Source organism: Rhinoderma darwinii, chromosome 10, assembly GCF_050947455.1.
Source record: "Rhinoderma darwinii isolate aRhiDar2 chromosome 10, aRhiDar2.hap1, whole genome shotgun sequence".
NCBI lineage: Eukaryota > Metazoa > Chordata > Amphibia > Anura > Rhinodermatidae > Rhinoderma > Rhinoderma darwinii.
Window position 1 is genome coordinate 16,372,535 of NC_134696.1, and position 13,018 is coordinate 16,385,552.

Here is a 13,018-nt window from a genome sequence, read left to right on the forward strand (position 1 = left end):
TTATTATGTGATAAAACGGCACCAAGGAAATCCAAAGTCAAATGTATCAATGCAAAACAACAAGAACAAAGCAAAACAAAGACAAACAATAGGAAGCAGCTTGATACATTGTATCCCTCTCAGTGATGTTACTTACATGCAGATCCTGGACCCTCAGGCTGGACCTGGTGCTAATTCCATGACTGGCAGGATCCTGGTTGTGTCAATGGCGGTCTGGCCGATATGTCTACTATTAGCTGAGTCTATAATGTAGGATCTTATAGTACATATAGGGTATACTGGAAGCTCCAGGCGTAGCAGCTGCTCAGCACCTCCCATGTGACTTGTTGCCTTAGTGACCGTAAACACAGGGCGAGCTGGTGTCTTGTACACACCCCACTGCTTCTAGTGTCCTGCAAGGAGCTCTGCAGGGACAATGCAACAGATTGTGTCACATCATAGGACGGACCTAACCAAGAGCTTTTTTATTTATTTTTTATTTGCATTAATTTCATTATTATTACTACTATTTTTGTTATTATTATTACTATTTTTATTATTATTACTACTATTATTATCACTTATATTATTAATTATCACTTATATTATTATTATTATTATTACTATTATTATTATTATTATTATTATAATTGTTTTTATTCATATTATTTTTATTATTATTATTACTTTTATTATTATTATTATTATTATTATTATTATTATTATTTTATTTATTTTTGCTTTTGGGTGCAAAGTGGATAAACAAATTAGCAATACATATATTTAGTTATAGTCTTTTCTTTCATGTAAAACATTTTTTTCTGCTTACATAGATGCCACCTCATTTGGTAACCCCTTCATAAATAAGAATTATACATACATCTCTGCTTTGGAGGACCACCAATAATCATATGGACATGGCCAAACCAAGATGCTTTGGCATTCTACCCACAAGCCTCACGTTGTGCCCCCATCTGAATATTTACTATGCTTGGTTCAAGAGAATATCTTCCATTGAGATAATTTAGTAGCATGTCTCATTATTACACACTCACCTATGTATTTGCCACATACATAGTATCTGGTGGAGACCCTACATACACATTGTCTACCATAGAGTGCCCCCATAGAGTTTCTGCAAGAGTGCCCCATACACAATTCCTACTACAGAGTGCCAACATGCACATTGCCTGCCAGAGATGGCCCAAGAAACAGTGCTTGCCAGAGAGTAGTCCCATACACAGCACCTGCCAGAGGACCCCGATATACACAGCGCATGCTAGTAAGTGTCCCCATACAAAATGTATGCCTTAGAGTGCCCCCATGGAAAGTTCTTGCCAGAGAGCTCCTATATACAGAACCTGCCATAGAGAGCCCCTGAATACACAGCGCCTGCTGGAACACAGAGAGTTCCTCTATATACAATGCCCAGCCAGGGTACCCCATATACTGTTTCACAGCCAGAGTGCCCCCTATACTGTTCCACAGCCAGAGTGCCCCCTATACTGTTCCACAGCCAGAGTGCCCCCTATACTGTTCCACAGCCAGAGTGCTCCCTATATTGTTCCACAGCCAGAGTGCCCCTTATACTGTTCCACAGCCAGAGTTCCCCCCACACAAAGTTCCACAACCAGAGTGCCCCTATGTACAGGGCAGCCAGAGTGCCCCTATACTGTTCCACAGTCAGAGTGCCCCCTATACTGTTCCACAGCCAGAGTGCCCCCTATACTGTTCCACAGCCAGAGTGCCCCTATACTGTTCCACATCCAGAGTGCCCCCTATACTGTTCCACATCCAGAGTGCCCCCTATACTGTTCCACGGCCAGAGTGCCCCCTATACTGTTCCACATCCAGAGTGCCCCTATACTGTTCCATGGCAGGAGTGCCCCCTATACTGTTCCACAGCCAGAGTGCCCCCTATACTGTTCCACAGCCAGAGTGCCCCCTATACAGTTCCACAGCCAGAGTGCCCCCTATACTGTTCCACGGCCAGAGTGCCCCCTATACTGTTCCACGGCCAGAGTGCCCCCTATACTGTTCCACGGCCAGAGTGCCCCTATACTGTTCCACGGCCAGAGTGCCCCCTATACTGTTCCACGGCCAGAGTGCCCCTATACTGTTCCACGGCCAGAGTGCCCCTATACTGTTTCATGGCCAGAGTGCCCCCTATACTGTTCCACGGCCAGAGTAACCCCTATACTGTTCCACAGCCAGAGTGCCCGCTATACTGTTCCACGGCCAGAGTGCCCCTATACTGTTCCATAGCCAGAGTGCCCACACACAGTGCCACGGCCAGGGTGCCTCACACACAGTTCCACGGCCAGGGTGCCCCCATATACTGTTCCACAGCCAGTGTGCCCCCATATAGTGTTCCACGACCAGAGTGCCCCCATATAGTGTTCCACGGCCAGAGTGCCCCATATAGTGTTCCACGGCCAGAGTGCCCCCATATAGTGTTCCACGGCCAGAGTGCCCCCATATAGTGTTCCACTATAGTGCCCCTATGTACAGGGAAGCCAGAAAGTTCCTTATGACCTGGTCAGAATATCTAACCCAGAAGGGGAGACCAGTGTACGCTAGGTCACCACCTTTTTATTGTATACCTTGCCCCGCCGGTGGGTTGCCTGATAAGTACTTCTTAATAGCGAGAGTTAAGAACCAATTCAGACCTGGCTTTCTGTCCTGCAGTTCCTCCCATGAAATCAGCTTATTTTAGGGAACAACAGGGGCTGTCCAAACCCCCCACCCCCAGGGTCCGTACCCCAATTAATTAATTAATTAATCCCTAGAGGCCATTTTTCTTGATTCTTCTGATTTCTTCGATGTCTTGTGTATGACTTGTCAGGGGGCAGATTATTATTCCTGGTTTTCTTTTTCATTTCATTTAATGGACCGGCTGTTAATTACTTTCTTGATTTTTCTTCATTTTCAGGGTAATAATTAATAATCAGGATGAAGTAAAAAATGTCGCAGTTACTTCAAAAATAATCAGTCATTAAAAGCTTGAAAATTGTGCAAAGATCGAAATAATCAATTACTTCTGAATGCAAATTTAGTTATGAAAATTATAATTAGGGGATTTCAAATGGAACAAAAATCTGCAACATTGTTTCATATGCAGATGAGGAGAGAAGTGCACGGTATACGGCCGCGATCACACTGCCAGGGAGGTACATACCCTTGGGCTCTGCATTTGGAGGTCGTGATGGGCTCAGTACTGTATGGTGGTCACCCTCACGTTTCCTGCAGCATCGATTCACTATTATGATACAACTTATCTACGAGCATATAGGAAATTATTAGACAATTATCATTCATCTAATTAATCAATTATTTCAATAAACTACACGCATAATTCACCCATACAAAAGTTCAGGTCATATTAGTTCAACTAACTGTTCCTCTATGCCAAACTTAACTGGGTTCTCCGCTTTCAATTATTACTTTTTGATAGCAGGTCACAGGCTGTCTCGATGCGGGGAACCCCGGCGATCAGTTGTAAACTGTGAGGGAACTCAACAAGTGTTCATTTTATCTGCAGCGCCACCACAGGAGAAATTAAGCATTACATAGCTCCCATTGAAATCAATGTGTTGTCTGTGTAATACAGGGCAGGGCAGGTCCTCCAGAGCCAGTGACACTCTTTGAAACCGCTCTCCACTTTGACCAAGAGATGAGGATCCTGAACAGAGGACCCCCGCTATTAACTCAGAACTCCCTAATAGGGTGTATGAAAACTGGACAACCCCTGTAAAGCATGACCACCATTTTTATGATCCAAAATGATGCTCAATGCATTTGTCACTCCCCTTCCCCCGCTTTTCTTTGTGTGATGGGTGGAAAATATATATATTTTTTTATCATACACATTTTTTTTAACCCTGTAACTTTGGCAAGTTTACGGCCCCATGGATGTTGCTGTGATGTTTGGCTTATAAAACTCATTATTAAGAATTTTTAGTTAATAAAAGGGGGTCCCCCGTTCAGGACTAAGGAAGCGGAGAACAGCCACATAGAGTGTCTCCCTGGAAGACCCAGCATGTCCATTCGATACACAGACAGCTCACTGATTTTAATGATCATGGGTGTAACACTTCATTTTCCCTGTGGTGGCGCTGTAGGATAATTTAACGCCTGCCATCGGGTTCCTATACAGATCTGATTGCCGGGGGTCCCTTCCAACAAGAAGTGACAAACCCTTTAACATCACTTGTGAATGGATGTTTCCTTTAAACAGAGAATAATAGGACATTTAGGGTCAGTTCACACGTAGCGTAAATACTGTGGATTTTCCGCAATGGATTTAGTTGCGGAAAATCCGCAGCATAATACGGTAGCAGCAGAATAGATGAGATTTCAACAAATCTCATCCACACGCTGCATAAGTGCTGAGCGGAAAAATCGCTCAGAAATTGACTTGCGTTGCGTTTTTATTAATTTTGCAGCATGTCAATTGCATTTCCATGATCGCTGCTTTTTTGTTGTGGTTTTTTCCCCATTGAATTTAATGTGGGGGGGGGGGGTAATACCCGCAACAAACAGCAGATGTTGCGATTTTTGCAGAGGAAAAGCTGCGATTCCTCCACAAAAATAACAACTGAGAAAAAAAAATTCTTATGCTTACCCACAATTCTGTGCTGCTTCGTCCAGGCCGGCCTCCTGTGATGACATGTGACTGCTGCAGCCAATCATAAGCTGCATTGGTCATATGGGAGGAAACGTCATCCCAGGAGGCCGGGCTGCAGGGCGGAGGGACGCGTCGCCATTGCTACAGGGTAAGTATAAAACTTTTTTTTATTTCTACCTGCAGTTTTCCACAATGGACATTCCGGTCGAATCAGTCAGAAAGGGTAAAAAAAACACCTCGACGAGTGTTTTGACTAGTTTTCGTCAAACCACTGTGCAAAAAACGTCTGGAGAAGTTTTTGCAGGAGGAATTTTCCTCCTGCAAAAAACTCAGTGTGAACACAGCCGCATAGTTCTGATCTCAGAACAGATATAAGATCCTGGACGCTGATACATAATATATATATATACGGACCCCCACCATTATCTGCCATTTATAGCACTGCCGTCCTTCCATCGAGGCACCCAACACTATATCTCTACCCCTGACCCGTATGTTGCCCTCTTGTTGGACTATACGACCTTCGTCCGTCATCTACCGGAGCTCCGGATGCAGCAACGTCTTCACTGCTGAGCTTGTGCTTTGTGTTTATTATTGGGGTTTTCTTTCCAAGAATTTCCATACTTTGATTTTTGTTTTATGGATCTTGAAGGTTTTGTAAAACTTTGTCCGGTGTAAGTGCCTGAGTGTGATATCTGAAGGCCGGGTTTTATGGGACTCTTAAAATGAGTGTCAGACCCACGATCACTATAACATTCACGCATTTTATTAGTAGTTTTTTTTGCCAAGCGCATAATACGGGGTAACGCCAGACAGAACAATGCCCGCTGGGGCTGTAAGAAGTCTAGCACTCAGGCACTAGACATCATACTCCGGCTGCACACTTATAGCCCATATGAAGCCACAAATAAGTAATCACACCCCAATTCCCAATCCCAGTATGATGTGCGTCCGGGGCAGGGTATAATACTTTATAATACCTCCGTTTTTTATGCTGCATTACTCTGTGAATGTTGTTTAATAATCGGGTATGAGCGTCATGCTGGTGGGGTACACCTGGCCTGCCCAAAAGTATTGAGACTTTTACTCAGATGTCCAAGTCTATCTATCTATCTATCTATCTATCTATCTATCTATCTATCTATCTATCTATCTATCTATCTATCTATCTATCTATCTATCTATCTATCTATCTATCTATCTATCTATCTATCCATCTATCTATCTATTCATATTCCTGCAAAAAGAGGAAGATTTGCCATTCAGGACCTTAGAAAAGCTGTGTGACGATCCCTATTGGCTGTCATCCAGCTTTACTAGAAACACATATAACTGAGAATAATCTGAAGAGCACATGAAAATTTAACATGCAAGATCCATTGTATAATAAAAAGTTCATTGCATTTTAATTGTTAACCATTTTCAAGAACTCTGCTTGCAGTCAGTGGGTGAAAACAGTATTTTCTTGTTTACATTAAGGCCATATTCACACGAACGTGTGCGTTTTTGCGCGTTGCAGTTGCGTGTGTCATCAGTATGTGCTGCGTGGCTGCGTGATTTTCACGCATATGCCATGCTTATGACACGCGTTTTTTATGTTTACAAACTTAAAAGCAGGTGCTTTTATGTTTTCATTCATTTATTTTACAAATGTAGCGCGAATCACGCAAGTGCTTCCGCGTGCCGTGCGCGATTTTCACGCACCCATTGACTTCAATGGGTGCGTGATGCGCGAAAAACGGCCAAGTACAAGACATGTCGTGAGTTTTACGCAGCGGACACACACTCTCTCTCTCGCTCTCTCTCTCTCTCCTCCTTTCAGAAACTGCTATAATAATCTCAGACACGTTAACCCTGTAGTAATTAGCTCCTTGATTAATTACTATGCAGAATCCTAGAGAAATATTGAGCGCCTGTAATTTAGGGGCCATTAATCTTACCGGAGCAGCCGGTCATCCTGAGGTGCGGTCCGTCTCCTCGGATGTGAAGTGTCAGCTCTGTGCTGCCGGTTTTTGGTGTTTAATAATACAGAGCAGAGGATGTTATCACAGAATGCATGGCCCGGTGACAGCAGCCATGGAGCCGGCTCAGCTTTCAGTCTCAAGTATCCACTTTCTGCCTTGTACGGGAGAAGGTCAAGTTATAAAACATAGAATATATAATGTTATTTACTACAAGAATATTGTGTTAAAAATATTGATTCCAAAATTTAGAAAGACGGAATTATACATCTTATATATAGTGATATGGAGCATGCTGGTATAACCTGGGCATCTTCTGTATATAATTATATATGTACAGCTGGTATAAGTTATACATCTTATATATAGTGATATGGAGCATGCTGGTGTAACCTGGGCATCTTCTGTATATAATTATATATGTACAGCTGGTATAAGTTATACCTCTTCTTGTATATAGTGATATGGAGCATGCTGGTATAACCCGGGTATCTTCTGTATATAATTATATATGTACAGCTGGTATAAGTTATACATCTTCTTGTATATAGTGATATGGAGCATGCTGGTGTAACCTGGGCATCTTCTGTATATAATTATATATGTGCAGCTGGTATAAGTTATACATCTTCTTGTATATAGTGATATGGGCCATGCTGGTATAACCTGGGCATCTTCTGTATATAATTATATATGTGCAGCTGGTATAAGTTATACATCTTCTTGTATATAGTGATATGGAGCATGCTGGTATAACCTGGGTATATTCTGTATATAATTATATATGTACAGCTGGTATAAGTTATACATCTTCTTGTATATAGTGATATGGGGCATGCTGGTGTAACCTGGGTATCTCCTGTATATAATTATATATGTACAGCTCGTATAAGTTATACATCTTCTTGTATATAGTGATATGGAGAATGCTGGTATAACCTGAGCATCTTCTGTATATAATTATATGTGTACAGCTGGTATAAGTTATACATCTTCTTGTATATAGTGATATGGAGCATGCTGGTATAACCTGGGTATCTCCTGTATATAATTATATATGTATAGCTGGTATAAGTTATACATCTACTTGTATATAGTGATATGGAGCATGCTGGTATAACCTGGGAATCTCCTGTATATAATTATATGTGTACAGCTGGTATAAGTTATACATCTTCTTGTATATAGTGATATGGAGCATGCTGGTACAACCTGGGCATCTTCTGTATATAATTATATATGTACAGCTGGTATAAGTTATACATCTTCTTGTATATAGTGATATGGAGAATGCTGGTATAACCTGGGTATCTTCTGTATATAATTATATATGTACAGCTGGTATAAGTTATACATCTTCTTGTATATAGTAATATGGAGCATGCTGGTATAACCTGGGAATCTCCTGTATATAATTATATATGTACAGCTGGTATAAGTTACACATCTTCTTGTATATAGTGATATGGAGCCTGCTGGTATAACCTGGATATCTTCTGTATATAATTATATATGTACAGCTGGTATAAGTTATACATCTTCTTGTATATAGTGATATGGAGCATGCTGGTATAACCTGGGTATCTTCTGTATATAATTATATATGTACAGCTGGTATATGTTATACATCTTCTTGTATATAGTGATATGGAGCGTGCTGCTATAACCTGGGAATCTCCTGTATATAATTATATATGTACAGCTGATATAAGTTATACATCTTCTTGTATATAGTGATATGGAGCATGCTGGTATAACCTGGGTATATTCTGTATATAATTATATATGTACAGCTGGTATAAGTTATACATCTTCTTGTATATAGTGATATGGAGCATGCTGGTATAACCTGGGCATCTTCTGTATATAATTATATATGTACAGCTGGTATAAGTTATACATCTTCTTGTATACAGTGATATGGGGCATGCTGGTATAACCTGGGTATCTTCTGTATATAATTATATATGTACAGCTGGTATAAGTTATACCTCTTCTTGTATATAGTGATATGGAGCATGCTGGTATAACCTGGGTATCTCCTGTATATAATTATATATGTGCAGCTGGTATAAGTTATACATCTTCTTGTATGTAGTGATATGGAGCATGCTGGTATAACCTGGGTATCTTCTGTATATAATTATATATGTACAGCGGGTATAAGTTATACATCTTCTTCTATATAGTGATATGGAGCATGCTGGTATAACCTGGGCATCTTCTGTATATAATTATATATGTACAGCTGGTATAAGTTATACATCTTCTTGTATATAGTGATATGGGGCATGCTGGTATAACCTGGGTATCTTCTGTATATAATTATATATGTACAGCTGCTATAAGTTATACCTCTTCTTGTATATAGTGATATGGAGCATGCTGGTATAACCTGGGCATCTTCTGTATATAATTATATATGTACAGCTGGTATAAGTTATACATCTTATATATAGTGATATGGAGCATGCTGGTGTAACCTGGGCATCTTCTGTATATAATTATATATGTACAGCTGGTATAAGTTATACCTCTTCTTGTATATAGTGATATGGAGCATGCTGGTATAACCCGGGTATCTTCTGTATATAATTATATATGTACAGCTGGTATAAGTTATACATCTTCTTGTATATAGTGATATGGAGCATGCTGGTGTAACCTGGGCATCTTCTGTATATAATTATATATGTGCAGCTGGTATAAGTTATACATCTTCTTGTATATAGTGATATGGGCCATGCTGGTATAACCTGGGCATCTTCTGTATATAATTATATATGTGCAGCTGGTATAAGTTATACATCTTCTTGTATATAGTGATATGGAGCATGCTGGTATAACCTGGGTATATTCTGTATATAATTATATATGTACAGCTGGTATAAGTTATACATCTTCTTGTATATAGTGATATGGGGCATGCTGGTGTAACCTGGGTATCTCCTGTATATAATTATATATGTACAGCTCGTATAAGTTATACATCTTCTTGTATATAGTGATATGGAGAATGCTGGTATAACCTGAGCATCTTCTGTATATAATTATATGTGTACAGCTGGTATAAGTTATACATCTTCTTGTATATAGTGATATGGAGCATGCTGGTATAACCTGGGTATCTCCTGTATATAATTATATATGTATAGCTGGTATAAGTTATACATCTACTTGTATATAGTGATATGGAGCATGCTGGTATAACCTGGGAATCTCCTGTATATAATTATATGTGTACAGCTGGTATAAGTTATACATCTTCTTGTATATAGTGATATGGAGCATGCTGGTACAACCTGGGCATCTTCTGTATATAATTATATATGTACAGCTGGTATAAGTTATACATCTTCTTGTATATAGTGATATGGAGAATGCTGGTATAACCTGGGTATCTTCTGTATATAATTATATATGTACAGCTGGTATAAGTTATACATCTTCTTGTATATAGTAATATGGAGCATGCTGGTATAACCTGGGAATCTCCTGTATATAATTATATATGTACAGCTGGTATAAGTTACACATCTTCTTGTATATAGTGATATGGAGCCTGCTGGTATAACCTGGATATCTTCTGTATATAATTATATATGTACAGCTGGTATAAGTTATACATCTTCTTGTATATAGTGATATGGAGCATGCTGGTATAACCTGGGTATCTTCTGTATATAATTATATATGTACAGCTGGTATATGTTATACATCTTCTTGTATATAGTGATATGGAGCGTGCTGCTATAACCTGGGAATCTCCTGTATATAATTATATATGTACAGCTGATATAAGTTATACATCTTCTTGTATATAGTGATATGGAGCATGCTGGTATAACCTGGGTATATTCTGTATATAATTATATATGTACAGCTGGTATAAGTTATACATCTTCTTGTATATAGTGATATGGAGCATGCTGGTATAACCTGGGCATCTTCTGTATATAATTATATATGTACAGCTGGTATAAGTTATACATCTTCTTGTATACAGTGATATGGGGCATGCTGGTATAACCTGGGTATCTTCTGTATATAATTATATATGTACAGCTGGTATAAGTTATACCTCTTCTTGTATATAGTGATATGGAGCATGCTGGTATAACCTGGGTATCTCCTGTATATAATTATATATGTGCAGCTGGTATAAGTTATACATCTTCTTGTATGTAGTGATATGGAGCATGCTGGTATAACCTGGGTATCTTCTGTATATAATTATATATGTACAGCGGGTATAAGTTATACATCTTCTTCTATATAGTGATATGGAGCATGCTGGTATAACCTGGGCATCTTCTGTATATAATTATATATGTACAGCTGGTATAAGTTATACATCTTCTTGTATATAGTGATATGGGGCATGCTGGTATAACCTGGGTATCTTCTGTATATAATTATATATGTACAGCTGCTATAAGTTATACCTCTTCTTGTATATAGTGATATGGAGCATGCTGGTATAACCTGGGCATCTTCTGTATATAATTATATATGTACAGCTGGTATAAGTTATACATCTTCTTGTATATAGTGATATGGGGCATGCTGGTATAACTTGGGAATCTTCTTGTATATAATTATATATGTACAGCTGGTATAAGTTATACATCTACTTGTATATAGTGATATGGAGCATGCTGGTATAACCTGGGTATCTTCTGTATATAATTATATATGTACATCTGGTATAAGGTATACATCTTCTTGTATATAGTGATATGGGCCATGCTGGTATAACTTGGGCATCATCTTGTATATAATTATATATGTACAGCTGGTATAAGTTATACATCTACTTGTATATAGAGATATGGAGCATGCTGGTATAACCTGGGTATCTTCTGTATATAATTATATATGTACAGCTGGTATAAGTTATACATCTTCCTGTATATAGTGATATGGGCCATGCTGGTATAACCTGGGTATCTTCTGTATATAATTATATATGTATAGCTGGTATAAGTTATACATCTTCTTGTATATAGTGATATGGAGCATGCTGGTATAACCTGGGTATCTTCTGTATATAATTATATATGTACAGCTGGTATAAGTTATACATCTTCTTGTGTATAGTGATATGGGCCATGCTGGTATAACCTGGGTATATTCTGTATATAATTATATATGTACAGCTGGTATAAGTTATACATCTTCTTGTATATAGTGATATGGAGCATGCTGGTATAACCTGGGTATCTTCTGTATATAATTATATATGTACAGCTGGTATAAGTTATACATCTTCTTGTATATAGTGATATGGAGCATGCTGGTATAACCTGGGTATCTTCTGTATATAATTATATATGTACAGCTGGTATAAGTTATGTATCTTCTTGTATACAGTGATATGGAGCATGCTGGTATACCCTGGGCAACTTCTGTATATAATTATATATGTGCAGCTGGTATAAGTTATACATCTTCTTGTATGTAGTGATATGGAGCATGCTGGTATAACCTGGGTATCTTCTGTATATAATTATATATGTACAGCGGGTATAAGTTATACATCTTCTTGTATATATTGATATGGAGCATGCTGGTATAACCTGGGTATCTTCTGTATATAATTATATATGTACAGCGGGTATAAGTTATACATCTTCTTGTATATAGTGATATGGGCCATGCTGGTATAACTTGGGCATTTTCTTGTATATAATTATATATGTACAGCTGGTATAAGTTATACATCTACTTGTATATAGTGATATGGAGCATGCTGGTATAACCTGGGTATCTTCTGTATATAATTATATATGTACATCTGGTATAAGGTATACATCTTCTTGTATATAGTGATATGGGCCATGCTGGTATAACTTGGGCATCTTCTTGTATATAATTATATATGTACAGCTGGTATAAGTTATACATCTACTTGTATATAGTGATATGGGGCATGCTGGTATAACCTGGGTATCTTCTGTATATAATTATATATGTACAGCTGGTATAAGTTATACATCTTCCTGTATATAGTGATATGGGCCATGCTGGTATAACCTGGGTATCTTCTGTATATAATTATATATGTACAGCTGGTATAAGTTATACATCTTCTTGTATATAGTGATATGGAGCATGCTGGTATAACCTGGGTATCTTCTGTATATAATTATATATGTACAGCTGGTATAAGTTATACATCTTCTTGTGTATAGTGATATGGGCCATGCTGGTATAACCTGGGTATATTCTGTATATAATTATATATGTACATCTGGTATAAGGTATACATCTTCTTGTATATAGTGATATGGGCCATGCTGGTATAACTTGGGCATCATCTTGTATATAATTATATATGTACAGCTGGTATAAGTTATACATCTACTTGTATATAGAGATATGGAGCATGCTGGTATAACCTGGGTATCTTCTGTATATAATTATATATGTACAGCTGGTATAAGTTATA